We start from the raw sequence: 14935 nt of genomic DNA, 5'->3' as shown, positions 1-14935 counted from the left end.
TTTAAGGGTAAAAAATGCCCAGATGATAAATGAACTGAGGGACTGTGATGGGGTGTTCACCCCACACTAGCCTGAAAAGGGTTCATGAGGCTGAGAAGGGGTCAATTAAACCAGGTAGGCCACACCTGAGGAGAAATAGATGGCCTAAGCAACCCCCGACTGATGGTGGAGCTGAGCTGAGAAGGAATAGGTGGACCAGTATAAAGCCAGGAAGCTGGCAGCAGAGAAAGGTTGCAGGGAAAGTAGTCTGCAGTCACTACCTGGGAGAAGGGAGGACCTGAAGGGGATTGTCTTTGGCTTCATAATAACTAGAATAGTATTTTGGAAGCACGCATTTGTTACTGGCTTGGTGAAAGCTTACGATAGAATATACCACTAGTCTGGGATATATGCCCTGTATTCTGGCAGTCTGACCTGACACTGGCGCTCTTCACTGTGTCCCATACCAGGCAGTGTGACACCGGCCACCTCCACAGCTCCAAGGAAAGATTCAACTACCAGTTTAGTAAGCGCAGAATGACAGAGGAATGCGATTTTGGTCGTTTAAAGGGACGCTGGTGGTGTTTACTCAGAAGATTAGATCTCAGTGAAAAAAACAAGCCAATGTTTATAGCTGCCTGCTGTGTCCTGCATACTATCTGAGAAGCAAAGGGGAAAAAATTTCTTCTGTGGGTGAGGTGGAGGGGCTGGCTGCTGAGTTTGAACAGCCAGGCACAGGGCTATTAGAAGGGCTTAGCATGGAGCTATCTGGCTCAAGGAGGCTTTGAAAGAGCACTTGAGCAGTGAACCCCAGTAATGAATTGTGTGCTGTGCTGTGCTCTACCTGGCGCTGTTGTTTTGGGACCTGTTAGGAATTGTGTGGTGCCTGTTGTACATCTATGAATACAACACCGTCAGTGCAACTATTAATTTTGTGGTGCTTGCTGTATGTTTATGATTAGTACACTTATCCTATGAGTTGTGTCACACTGTACAGTGACAAGTGAGTGGGTACTTCTGGAATTGCCAGGCATTCTGCAGCATATGTTATGAACTAATAGAGATGAATTATTTTCCAATGAGAATTTAATTCAGTAACAACATCAGTGCAGATAAAACGCCGTGCCGTTTAAAAGCAAACGCATTAATACATTAAGGGAACAGAACTTAACAAGAGGAAAGAACATTCATGTCCATTTTAGCTACACATACAGCAGCTGTGGCTTTCACAGGTCAGTGTGTGTGAAGCTGTGGTTGTCCTCAATGTCTCTTGGACTGGAGTGGTAGGGGTAGAGATGCGGCCCCTTATGCCATGTGGAATGTTGCGAGGGGTGTCGGGAGATGCTGCAGTGAAGTTTTCCATGGGCAGCAAAGGGAGGCGAGTCTGGGCTTGTTGGACCTGTTGCTCCACAAGAGTCTGCAGCATCTGTGTTTGCTGCCAGAGAAGGCCCATTCTGTCCTGATGTACCTCCCTCTCCATTTCCTGCAGGGACTCCCTGCTGTCCACTCTACCTGTCTACAGTGTTCACCCTCCAGGCTCTTTATTCATGGGCTGATACAGCACTAGCTTGCAGAATCTCACTGAACATGTCATCTTGAATCCTCTTCTTTCTCATCCTTACCTGGCTCAGGGACTTCTGTGGGTGTGAAGGAAGAATACTTCCTGGCCACAATGGCAGCAGCTGCACATAAAACATACAGAAGTACCATTGTCAGTACCATCACAACAGAAAGCAAAGCTTAAGATTCAGAAATCCCTTCCCTTGCTTCTGTAAAGTTTTAAACAACACATGCTCATCGACACTCCTGCTTCGGAGAGCTTGTGCATGGTGCCACTCACAGCGCCAGCAATGGTGAGCATGGCTCTCCAAAGGTGAGGGAATTGCTTGGTTGAGCATGACACTGAGTATAGGGCAATGCACTGAATGCCTGCACCATTTTCCATGGGCGGTGGTGATTGTAGCTGATGTCTTACTCCTCAGGTTAACAAAGCCACAGAGAGCACAGCTGCTGCTAGCATCCTGAAGCTATCTGGGGCCATATGCTGCTAGTTTGTGTACTGCAGTGGTGCCTGCTGAAGTTAATGCTGACTGCGAAGGGACAATGTCTTACTGCAGAAGAAGAAATAAGGCAGTCGTTCCCTAGAAATCTTCAGGGGCGTATTGCAGAGTACCTCCATCAAAGTTTTGTTGAGATCTCTCAGGAGGATTCAAGGGACAACCTTGTGTACATAAACAAACTGCTCCATATGGCACCTCCTGCCTAATTCTACAGGGGAAACGATTCTACCTCTTTGTTGTACCTTTACCTCTTCTTCTATGCATAAGTTAATGAAATGTCAATAGCTGTGTCCTGTTCCGTTGGTGGTGCCATCAGTACCTCACTGTAATGGGAGATTAATATGTTTACACGCTTACCTGAGGTACCTTCCCCTGTATCAGGCTCCTAATTGGGAGAAGAGGAGGATGGGGGCCATGTGACCAGAGGGTCCAGCTGTGTCACGAGCCAGGACCTGTTTGAGACTCCACCACAGTCCAGGCAGTCCCGAATTAACTGTTGGCCGCCCTAATCTTCTGATATGCCTACTGCCATCCTTTGCTTTCACATGGCACTGCTGCTGATCCCCGTCATACCCCTTCTCTTGCATCCCTCATGCAATCTGCTCGTAGATGTCCACATTTCTGTGCTGGTCCATAGCTGTACCTGCACAGCGTCTTCTCCCCACAGGTCTCAGAGATCCAATATGTCTGGTCTACCTCAAGCCAGAGTGCTTCTGGAGTGCATAGCTGGCATGGTCAGCTGAGCAGTTACACACAAGAATGGAGAGCTGCTAGGAAAAGGTATCTCAAAAATTCATGGAGCTTTAAAGGGGAAGGGGAGTGCTTTTAGTCTCCATGACCCTATGGCAGAAGAGTTCACAACTGTGATGTGCGGTAAGTGTCAGGCATTATGGGACAGCTGCTGGAGGATGGTTAGAATTGACATAAGTAACACAATGTCTACGCTTGTGCTGTGCCTACTTCAGTACATTGATCATGGCTCAACACCACTCTTGGAGGTGGTGTTACTATGTTAGCATAACGCAGAGCACACTTTAGTGGGAGACTAGGTTGATGCAAGGTGGCTTACGTCAGCCTAACTTTATAGTGTAGACCAGGCCTTCGTGCCAATTTCCAGAGTTTAGATCCATCTCAGGACTTTTTCCCCATGCATACGGGACATTTATAACTTTTGATCATACTGTATGTTCTATATAAAGGAAAAAAATCAGTTATGACTGAGTAATGGTTGAAAACACTGTAGCTTACAATCATAACAGTGCGGTGCTCTGAGTGGTTATGGTAAGACATGCTAGTATTGTTTTACAGGGCATCTCATTTAACCGTCATTGATTTTACAGCAAATGTTAACTGGGCCTTTCTTTGTACTGAGCTCCTCAAGATTCCTTACCTGAGTCCCTGTCATATGCTGCTAGGGTGGTGCCTCCTCCTGGTTGCTCTGGGGATTAGCTCCTTCCAGATCTGATCTCTGAGGGCTCCTTCCATCGTCTCCCTCTTGCCATAGCCCCACTCACTTTCTGGGACTCTGCATGCTTCCGCTTCATGACTCAGCCCTGCTCTACAATCCTCCCTGAACAGGGTATCAAAGTCCTACAGGATCAGCTGGCTTCATCTGCTCCAGACAGTTTTCCAATCCAAGGCCAGGTCCAGTGCCACATTTCCAGTGGCTGGTAGGGAAACCTGGCCTGACCACTATAAAGTCTCCTTGCACCCAGACCCTGTTGTATTTCCCTGGACTCCTTCCTACTTCCTTTCTCTCTGTTCTATGCCCCTCCTGGGTTTACCAGCCCATACTCCCTCCTCCTAGGAAATGTCTGTAGACCACCTAACTTTGTACCCCAAACTTGTTTCTGCCCCACCATGCATTGCTAAAACTCCCCCAAAGACAGCATGTTGGACAGTGGCGGGTAGCACTCAGGGATACTTATTCATGGTGCACCACACTGTTGATTGACATAAACACTCCTGGTGTGTACACACAACGCTGACAAAAGGAGCCAACTTTGCACGCTCACAAGCACTTTACTAACTGTGGTGGCTTTATGCTGACATAACTTGCATTTCTCAAAGTTTGTAGTGGAGACATGGCCTTAGCAGCTTGTCTCTTTTACTATGAATACGTCATTGGCCTTTTATTTGGAACACTACATACATCTCATAGTAAGTAAATTCTAGCATTGATGTGAATGTTTGTGTGCATGATCAAATCAATACATTTATTTGCTTCCTACTGGACTTATCAACTGATTCCTAATCCTGTTGTGTAAAGTCTTATGAAAAATAACAGTTCCCTTAGTGGACTGTGTGTCTGTTTGAAATCAGTGAAAGAAGTGGCTATTAATTAATTGTTTGATAAGGAGGCCTGCATTGTGAGAGGTCTTGTAAATTCCGTGACTTCTTAATCTGTAGAATAAACATTCTCCAGTGTAAAATAATAACATGCAGGAGGCTCTAGTCAGCAAAGAAGCGCTTTCCCTTCTTTATCAAAAAGGCTTCTAAGCGCCAAGCCTGTGTATGACTTATTGCTCACCCCACAGGGTGTCCTCCATTTCCTTACAAGGGACTCCTCGTCCCTGGTTAAACCTGAATATACAGGATTGGTGTGTGGGGCTCCTGTGTGGATGGTATGAATTCTCCCACTCAGGATATGGGACAGTAGTGGATGTGCTTTCTGACTGCACTCCTCCTTATCCAGAGTCTGGGGTAACGCCCCTGAAACCTTCCTCTACAATGGTGGAGTCCTACAAAAGTGGGCTCCACGGGCATACATACCTCTTGTGGGGCAGGAGTACTTGAGTCTGTACCTCTTGCACAGCAGAACTGTAACCAGGGCCCTCCATGACTGCGAAGTAGTTGGCAGGATTCACCTTACAGTCATTGCACTAGCAATTTTTAACTCATTGCTGTGTGAAGTGCTTTGAGAGACCTTTATAACAATGTGCTGTAATTATTTGCTTTCAGTTGACCTTTACTGCCTTCTGAATGACAGGTTAGTGGGTTTACCGCCCCTGCAGTAGTTTCCATGCTGCTAGTGATGGTGCAGTTAGAAATAGCAGTTCAGTCAGAGGATGGAAGATGCTTTACTGCGTACTTCAGTGCGACACACAACCTTTAACATTCCAGTGTCTGCAGCTGATGCTGTTCCGCACTGAAAGATAATGAGCCAGACCCTCCGCTGACAGCAATGAGTATAACTCCACTGACGTCATAAGCCATGTGCCGGTTTCCATCAACCCAGGAACTGGTTCAATATATAAAACAAAACAAAAACAAAAATCCCACTTTACTAATAACCCAGCTGTTTAGCACTTCTATAAGATTATCCAGAGATCTCAAAACCATGTGTAAACATTAATTCGGTCTTACAACTGTAGCCCTTCCGCCAGGCAGAGCCGGCAGCAGCAAAGGGCCGGGTTCTATATCTAGGGGTCTCTGCCAAACTGGCTCGAGTCCCCAACCATCACCTGGGAAATCACACACTGTCCCCTGAGTGCCCCCAAAGGGCAATACTTCCCCTCTTGCAAGCACAGAGTCTGAGAGTAGAAAGTAAACCTTTCAATAAAAGGAAGGAAGTAATGCAGTACTGGTTTTGGAAGCAGTGCAAACAGAATTCATGAACTCAATGAGTTGAATCCACCCCAGAGCACGAGAGCGTGTCCTTCACTTCTCCCTTCTTGCTTTCCCCTGTACTGACCGTCGTAGTTGCAATGTCTACCCCGTGGTTGGGGGCTCAGCCAGTCCCCTTCTACAGGCTGCTGCCGGACACGGGCTTGACCAGGCCCTCTCCACTGCTGCCTCCTGCCACCTCTGGGCCTTGCCAAGTCCCTGATACTGACTCTCACCATCTGCTGGCGCTAACCGTGCCTGGCTCCCACAGCTGGTTGTCAGTCAAGGTTGCCCAGTTCCTCTAGTGATTTCAGCTCTTAGTGAATTTCAGCTTTCAGCTCATGGGAAAACCTTCCGCTGACACAGGAGCACCGTCCCTGCTTTTAGCAGAATGAAAGATGTCAATTAATTCTGCCTTTTAACAGTGGGAGGAGATAGTCAATCCACGCCTGAGGGTAGCCCTTTGCCAGGGCTAGTGCAATCTCAACAGGAAACTTCTCACCCCCTCCCTGCTGCCCTTACAATGCTGGTCCATCTGTCCACCACCCTTGTTGGGCTCTGTTTAGGTGAGAGTGAATTTCTCATCAGAACAGGCTACACAGATCTGCTGCCATTTGTTCATACAATTGAAGGACATTTCATTACCCCTGCAGTGAACACAAAAGTGATTTGTTACACAATACCAGGCACACTGACCATTTCCCATCATGCTCAGCACCTAGTGTGCTTATGCAATATGCTGAGTACTTAATTGTACTCATGCAAATACAAAGCCCATGTAAATAAAGTGCCCCCCTTTCAGCTGCTGAGCAGGGGGAATGCCACTCACACCTTGCTTACACAACAACTCTGTGACAAAGGTAGGGGATATATAGGCATCACTTCACTTAGCCCTGAAATGCTGCGAGCTCTTCTAGTGCAACGCTACACAACAGTGTTGAACGGGATGTGAAGATAAATACTACATCCAGCTGAAACTGCACGATGCAGACTGTAATGAGCGGAGGTGAGATGTGACCAGAACACCACAGTTCTCAGTCCTACAATAAGTGCCACGGGTTCTTTAATGACCACAGGTAATCAGCACTTTGGTGTTACAGCTCATCAGCTTCTGCAGAGCACTGCCCGCTGATGTCTTGCTAGTGGATTGATTCAGTGCAGACCCTGGGTCCAATCCAATGAGGGGCTGAGTGAACTCAGCTGCTTGCAGGAGGCACTGAATATGTCATGCTGGATTAAATCCATAGAGGGAGAAGTACTATGTACGGGATGACAAACAGAGCTTGCTACAGTACCTGGGTGCTAAGTATTGACTTAGATCTCATCACTAACTAAGAGTTAGGCTAACAAACTCACAGTCCAGGATGGGATGGTGTGTTTGTAGCCTAGCTCGACCCATTTCTCTCAGTTGGTATGACTATTGTAACATCAAGGTTTGCTTGCAGAACCTTCTATCTTCCTTAATGTCTGAGCTTTAGAAGTCTCTGCTAATTACACAGAATAGGTTTCGGTCCCTGCTTTCAGATTTCTAGGGGAAATCCAAGCCTCTTTTTCAAAAAAGCCTTCAACCGTGTGACACTAATTTGAGATGAATGCTGATAGTGCATTAATTATCTGTGGTTAATTCTAGAGCCACTGTGGTATGATTTCCTCATACATTAAGATGTCATACATTTTAAATGGCAAGTCTCAGTTCTCTGCATAAGCTGATTCCATTTCTTCATCTCCTTTTCTCTAGCTTGAAAACATTTCCTGTTTCCAGGTGACTCACCTGGTGAGCTTTGGTTTCTTAGTGCAGCATCGGTCTTTGTCACAGCCTGATTTGAAACATTTCAGAGTATTCCTTGAAGTCTGTGCCAGATCCAGGTTGGATTTTCTTATTCACAAATGGAGAGTTGAAAAGAAATATTTTTAGTGTAACATCAGTCATTTGTTTTGACAATTGGAGAAATATGGGCTCAGGGGGATGGTAATGAGCATCAAGTGGAGGGTTGACATAAGTAATATCTATGCTTGTGCTGTGTTGACCTCAGTACATTGACCGTGGCTCAACACCGCTCTTGGAGGTGGTGTTACTATGTTGGCACAACGCAGAGCACGCTTTTGTGGGAGACATGCACAACTAGGTTGATGCAAGGCAATTTATGTCAACCTAACTTTATGGTGTAGACCAGGCTTTAGTGACAATTTCCAGAGTTTAGATAAATCTCAGGACTTTTTCCCGTGCATATGGGACATCTATAACTCTTGATCATACTGTACATTCTGTATAAAGGGAAAAAATCAGATATGATTCTGAGTAATGGTCACTTTGAAGGCCAGGGATGTGTTTAACATTAAGCAGATGACGAGTGCCACTTAAGTCTTGCTGAATCAGGCCCTAAGTCACTGATTCTAATTCTGCCCAAGTTGGTAGTAAGCAAATATGGCTGCTGTTCTGGTGGCAAGTGTGAAATAAGGAAGTTCAGACCAATTCCTAGAGGATAAGTGGCTACATCACATTAAAAAAACCAACCAAATAAACAAAAAGTGTCACCCTATGTTGGTCAGTGAGGCAGAAGGGCTCAAGACTGAATGGGCATGCACAGTCCACAGCGTTTATTCATTTAAGTTGTTACTGGCATGAGAAATAATTCAGCACTTAGTATTGCTTGCAACGTTTGTCTTAAAATTGCTCCTAGTCCCACTGAGTTGAGACGTGCTACAAATGCAGTTTCTGCTGTAAGGTGAAATGAGAACGAACCTCAAAACTCGAAGCAAACCTCAGCCTAAATTATTGACGCACTTGCTTTCAACCCTAAATCAGCCAAGGCTCACTGAAAACTGGGTCCAGGCTCATTTTCCACACTGAGGCTTGGTCTGTACTCACCTCCGTGATTCAGCGGCAGTCAATGGGAGTTACGCAAAGTACGCAGAGAATTTGTGTAACTCCCGTCGACTGCCGTGCTTCTCTTCTGCGCGCCGTCTTCACTGCACTGTGCCGATGGGAACCGTGTTCCCGTCAACACAGCACCACGCCACTTGCAGGGGTGGATTAATAATGTCGATTTCTGGATCGACTGAGCGGGTCTTCACTCACCAGATCCAGATAAGTCAATCTGACGGCAGTGACTTTGCCGCCGTCAGTGTAGACATAGCCTGAGTTCACAAACCTCACAATGACCCTGCAGTTTCTCATTTCTTCTGTCTTTCTTCCATAGCTGCAGTTTGCTCACATAGGGCCCAATTCTTATCTCATGCTAGTTTTACTCCATTGTAACTAATGACTCTAACAGAGTTACTCCTGATTTGTACTGATGTAAATGAAAGGAAAATACATTTCATAGTGCCTGATCTAAACCCTATTGTATCCTATTCTATTCTGTATTATAGGTTTCTTTGCTGCTCTCATCACAGTAGCATCTGAGTGCCTTCTACAGGGTACCCGGAGGGGTGGAGGGAGGAAGCAGCGGTTTGCCCCAATCCCCTGTTTGAGAGGCCCCAAAATGAGTGGTGTGACCTGGTGTGACTGGCAGCAGAACCACTCAGGTTTCGCCCAGCTGCCTCTCCATTATGTGGACAGGTGGCTGGGCCAAACCTGAAGAGTGCTGCAACCCTGTGTGGCAGATTGCAGTGACTGGAGTGTGGAGTTGGGATCAGCCCCATGGGATGGGAGCGGCCACTGCAGAGTGAGTGTGGGGCAGGCTGCTTCCCCCTCACCCCACCCATGCCGTGCCTCAGTGGTAATTGTTTTGGAAAGGTGGAGATCCTCAGTTTCAGACTTTGCCTCAGGGCCCCATAAATCTCTATGAGGTCCTGGTCTTCCAGTAATGCATTAAGCAAAGTGGCTACCATTTGTCCCAATGAATTTCATTCTCACTTTCATCCTCTCCCGAGGGGAAGAACTAGGCATGCAGTGAAGTGGTTTGGTTTGGTAGGGTTGTATTTTGGCGGGATTGTTTATTTAAATATACACACTGCTCTGTGTTTATGTGAGAGAAGGCAGGTCAAAGAAACGGGTCCTGCACTTGGAGTGGAAGGTGATGAGGTTTGTGAAGGTCGTTAGTGCCTACAGGAGTTGCTGAGCATGGTCTTTATCCCCAAGCTTTGGTCTATGTTTTAGACATTCTGGGAGTAGGGCATGCAGTGCCTTGTAGATAGACTGAGACCTGAAATGTGACTCCGATATTCTGTGGGGAGCCAGTGTAGAAAGCCGAGGGTAGGGGTGACATGCTTGCAGTAGTTCATGTTGATGAGAAAATGTGCTTCAGCATTCTGCACCAATTGGAGGTTTCCTGATGGCTCCAGGCCCCGGAAGCCTTTCTGTTGACTTCGACAGGTTTTGGCTCAGGCCTGTAATGAAGTGTCATGGGCTGTGGCATGTTCTCTGATGCTTCTGTACAAACAACTGCATCACCAAATAGATATGTTATATTTTGTTTAAGGAAGGAGCCAATTGTGCAGCTGGATTGCAGGCATATGGGAAGGAGACAATATGAGCTGATTTCTGTTTTGAACCCCAGTACTTTTTGTTTTCCTTTCCTTTGGAGTTTAATTTTAAAAATACTCTGTTAGGTTTGGTGCCAAATACCAATACGTTGCTTATTTGTGAAACCTTCACAGCTGGGGACTTTCCATGGGACGTTTTGTTTGGAAAAAATGATGTAAATTGTAAACTATGTCTTAAAATGTCTTAAAATAACTGAGCCTGGGAAAACACGTCCCCTTGTTGAAGATAATATGGATGCTTGGAGCCGTAGCAGGTAGAAGCAGGAAATTCACATTTGCACTGAAAAGTCACAGCTATTTCTAAAGACAATGGCTATGTTGCATGGCTAGAGTTTAATACTGGATAATAAAAGAGAGGAGCTGTGCTTGAAACAAATGTTTCAAATTTACTGACTATAAACAGCCATGCTGGAATATTTATTTATAGATGAATGTTTTTGATGAGATTTTAATAGGAAATAGGTAAATTAACCACGTTACAATGAACTAATTGCCAAAGGAGAATGAAGGACTATCTCTTTATTCAGTTATTATATAATTAGTAAAAAAACTAGATTTTCATACCTTGCTTCTTGAAGGATTCCACAGTCCCTTACAAATGAAGGGTATTTATTAATTTATTCATTATTAGTTTGATTATTTGTTGCAGTAGCTCCTAGCAGCCCCAGTCAGAGATCAGGACATCATGTATTTATTGAAATCAGTGGCAGAAATCCCATTAACTTCACTGGGTTTAAGGATGAAATTAATCATTTGAGTCTGTAAAATTGGACCAGAAACCTCAAAAGGACAGACTCATTCATGCGATTTCCACTACTTCCAGCACAAGAACAGTCTCGTAGTATTTCAGTGCTCCCACTAGTATGCTGAACCCAAAAGTGCAGGAGCAATTGCAAAAATAAAAAATAATCAAAAGAGTTTCCTGAATATTTCAGATCTTCAAAGGCCTTCAGCTCAGTGTGTGCGTGCGTGCGTGCGCACACGTGTTATCCCGTAGCGGCAACATGATCTATTGTACATAACTCAGGATTGGGAATCAGGATCTCTTGTATTCTCAGTTTGACTTACGTTCATGTTGTGAAGGGTTAAGCTGGAGTAGAAAGTTGCTACATAGGACACTATGCAGAGCTTAACTTCCTGTTTTTTCACAGATATAGACAAAAACAAGTACCAGCAGCTGAATGAGACAATACAGCAAGACCAGATGTTGAAGTTGCACTAATATGTTTTACTTTATTTCTTGCTGTTCATTAAATAAATGTTCCCCTGAAACCAACGGCAGTGATTACTGAAGTAGTGCAACATTGACTTGCTGTTTGGTCTTGAGTAAGTCACTTACTTTCCCTGCCTGTTTCCCCATCTTTAATAATACCGCCCAGGAGTGCTGTGAAAATTAATTAGATGGTGTCAGGGTGGATAAAAATCTGTTTAAAAAACAAAAAACCCATGGATTTTTAAAAAGTAAATTGAATTAAATTCAAATTAAATTAAAATTGTTTGAAATTGACAGCATATGTTAAGGCCTAAAATTATAATCTATTAAAATCGTTCAAATTAAATACCACCCAGGATGGTCATAGAATCATAGTTATATAAAAACTGTGTATTGACCCAGGCCTAAGTCAACATGACTGATCGCAAATACAGAGGTCATAAATTCAGCCCAGACCAGGAGGAAGAACTTAAAGGTTGTTGGTGGAATGTAATCCTGATTTCAGTACTTCCTCTCTAGCATTTAAAACTGCATCAAAACAGAGCATGGTTATAGAAGTAAAATCATGGAAGACAGGGTGTTTGAAATCACTTTTCAGGGTCACTTTTTAGTAGGCTTGCATTATTACCATCCAGTCAGCTCAGCATCAGTCAAGTGGGATTTTAGCACATTCTCATTGATTCAATCAGAAATTTGTAACAGGCTAGATACTGAAAATGCAAGTAAGTTGGTAAAAGTGTCTCTGTATCTAAGGGCAGACACAAACGAGTGGTGTACCTAGTTAGCTAGTAGGCTGGGTACTTGATTAGAATCATTGAGTTCGAAGGGACTGCAAGGGCGTCTAGTGTAACTCCCTGCCAAGATGCAGGATTTGTTGTGGCTAAACCATCCAGGACAGACGGCTGTCCAGCCTCCTTTTGAAAACCTCCAGTGAAAGAGCTTCCACAACCTCCCTAGGCCGTCTGTTCCATTCTCCTACTGTTCTTACAGTTAGGAAGTTTTTTCTGGGATTTAATCTAAATCTGCTATGCTGTAGTTTGAACATGTTGCCTCCTGTCCTGCCCTCTGTGGCAACTTTTCTTCATCTTTTTTATGGGAGTCTTTCAAGTATCTGAAAACTTCTGTCATATCCTCCCTTAATGTCTTCTATTCCAAACCAAACATACCCAGTTCCTTTAGCCTTTGCTCATATAGTCTGCATTCCATCACTTTGATCATCTTTGTCGCTTGCCCCTGAATCCTTTCCAATTTCTCTACATTGGTGACCAAAATTGGACAGAGTGCTCCAGCTGAGGCTTAACCAGCGCCGAGCAGAGTGGTACTATTACCTCCCGTGATTTGCATGCTATGCCTTTGTTAATTCAACCTTCAATTACATTTGCTTTTTTTGCAACAGCATCACGTTGCTGACTCATGCTGAGGCTGTGATCCACCGCAGCTCCCAGATCCTTCTCAGCAGTGCTGCTGCCAAGCCAGTCCTCCCCCATTTCTGTATTTGTGCATTTGGTTTGTCTTCCCTAAGTGTAGCACCTTACATTTGTCTTTGTTGAATTTCGTTTTGTTGTCTATAGCCCAGTTCTCCAACTGATCAAGATCTTGCTGGATTTCTCTCTATCCTCCAAAGTGGTGGCAACCTTCCCCAGCTTTGTGTCATCTACAAACTTGATCAATATGCTCTCTGTTCCTACATCTAGGTCATTAATAAAGATATTAAACAACACCAGACCCAGAACAGATCCCTCTGGAACCCCACTTGAGACCTCTCTCCAATCTGACATCATTCCATTGATAGTTACTTTTTGTTTGTGGTTGTTTAACCAATTATGTATCCACTTATTAGCAATTTTGCCAAGCCTGCATTTCTCCAGCTTTCATCTCAGAATGCCACGTGGAACTATGTCAAAAGCCTTGCTGAAGTTCAGGTATATTATGTCCACCACATTCCCCCCATTCACCAAACCAGTTACCAGTCAAAGAGGGAATCAAGCTGGTTTGGCATGACTTGTTCTTGTTAAATCCATGCTGGCTGCTAGTGATTACCCCTTCATACTCAAGTGGTTGTTGGAAGGGTGGGTGGGTGTGTGTGTGTGTGGGGGGGTTAGTCTAGTGTTTCTTTAGTGTTAGGATAGTTAATACGTTTTAGCTGTGTTATAAAAAAGTTTTTTCGCTCTTGTTGTTTTACCCATTTGCGGGTTTTTTTTTCTCCTGTTCACAGTATTGAGATATGTTCTGGTCACTGAGTTTCAGGTCATGTGCTGCTTGCTCCAGGCCTATGCCAATGAGCTACCCCCACATTAGGTGTCTGAAGTGCTTGGGGGAAGCAGATGAGAAGGACCGGTGCTAGATGTGCAGGGAGTTCACACCTAGACCAAAAAAGAAGAGGGAGGCTAGGCTGAAATATTTGCTGATAGTTCTAATCGCAGACATTTTTAGCGCTGCATCCCAGTCTTTGGTCCACACGTTTGCCACCCTCTATGCTGTGGCTCAAGACTCTAGAGATCATGCTAGAGTGGGATGAGTTGTTCTCAAGTAATTATTGGAATAGACGCTGATCCCACCTCCTGTCTTACGGCTTGTGGGTCACCAAGAGTGGAATGCACATGTGCAATCACTTAAAGAAGAAAAAATGGTTACTAACCTGTTTCATAAAGTTATTCTTTCAGATAGAATCATAGAGTTGGAAGGGACGTCAGGAGGTCATCTAGTCCAACCCCCTGCTCAAAACAGGACTAACCTCAGCTATATCATCCCAGCCAGGGCTTTGTCAAGCCACAGCTTAAAAACCTCCAAAGATGGAGATTCCACCACCTCCCTAGGTAACCCATTCCAGTGCTTCACCACCCTCCTAGTGAAGAACTTTTTCCTAATGTCCAACCTAGACCTCCCCAACTGCAACTTGAGACCGTTGCTCCTTGTTCTGTCATCTGCCACAACTGAGAACGGCCTAGCTCCATCCTCTCTGGAACCCCCTTTCAGGTAGTTGAAGGCTGCTATCAAATCCCCTCTCACTCTTCTCTTCTGTAGACTGAACAAGCCTAGTTCCTTCAGCCTCTCCTCATAAGTCTTGTGCTCCAGCCCCCTAATCATTTTTGTTGCCCTCCGCTGGACTCTCTCCAACTTGTCCACATCCTTTTTGTAGTGGGGGGCCCAAAACTGGACACAATACTCCAAATGTGGCCTCACCAATGCCAAATAGAGGGGAATGATCACTTCCCGCGATCTGCTGGCAATGCTCCTACTAATGCAGCCCAATATGCTATTAGCCTTCTTGGCAACCAAGGCACACTGCTGACTCATATCCAGCTTCTTATCGACTGTTACCCCCAGGTCCTTTTCTGCAGAACTGCTGCCTAGCTCGTCGGTCCCCAGTCTGTAGCTGTGCATGGGATTCTTCCATCCTAAGTGCAGGACTCTGCACTTGTCCTTGTTGAACCTCATCAGATTTCTTTTGGCCCAATCATCCAGTTTGTTTAGGTCCTTCTGTATCCTATCCCTATCTTCCAGGGTATCTACCATTCCCCCCAGCTTAGTGTCATCTGCAAACTTGCTGAGGGTGCAATCTACCCCATCCTCCAGATCATTGATGAAG

Source organism: Emydura macquarii, unplaced genomic scaffold (assembly GCF_026122565.2).
Source record: "Emydura macquarii macquarii isolate MOO-44397 ecotype Brisbane River unplaced genomic scaffold, CSIRO-AGI_Emac_v2 contig_3328, whole genome shotgun sequence".
In the NCBI taxonomy this organism is placed as follows: Eukaryota; Metazoa; Chordata; order Testudines; family Chelidae; genus Emydura; species Emydura macquarii.
Note: the sequence above shows the minus strand (reverse complement) of the source record.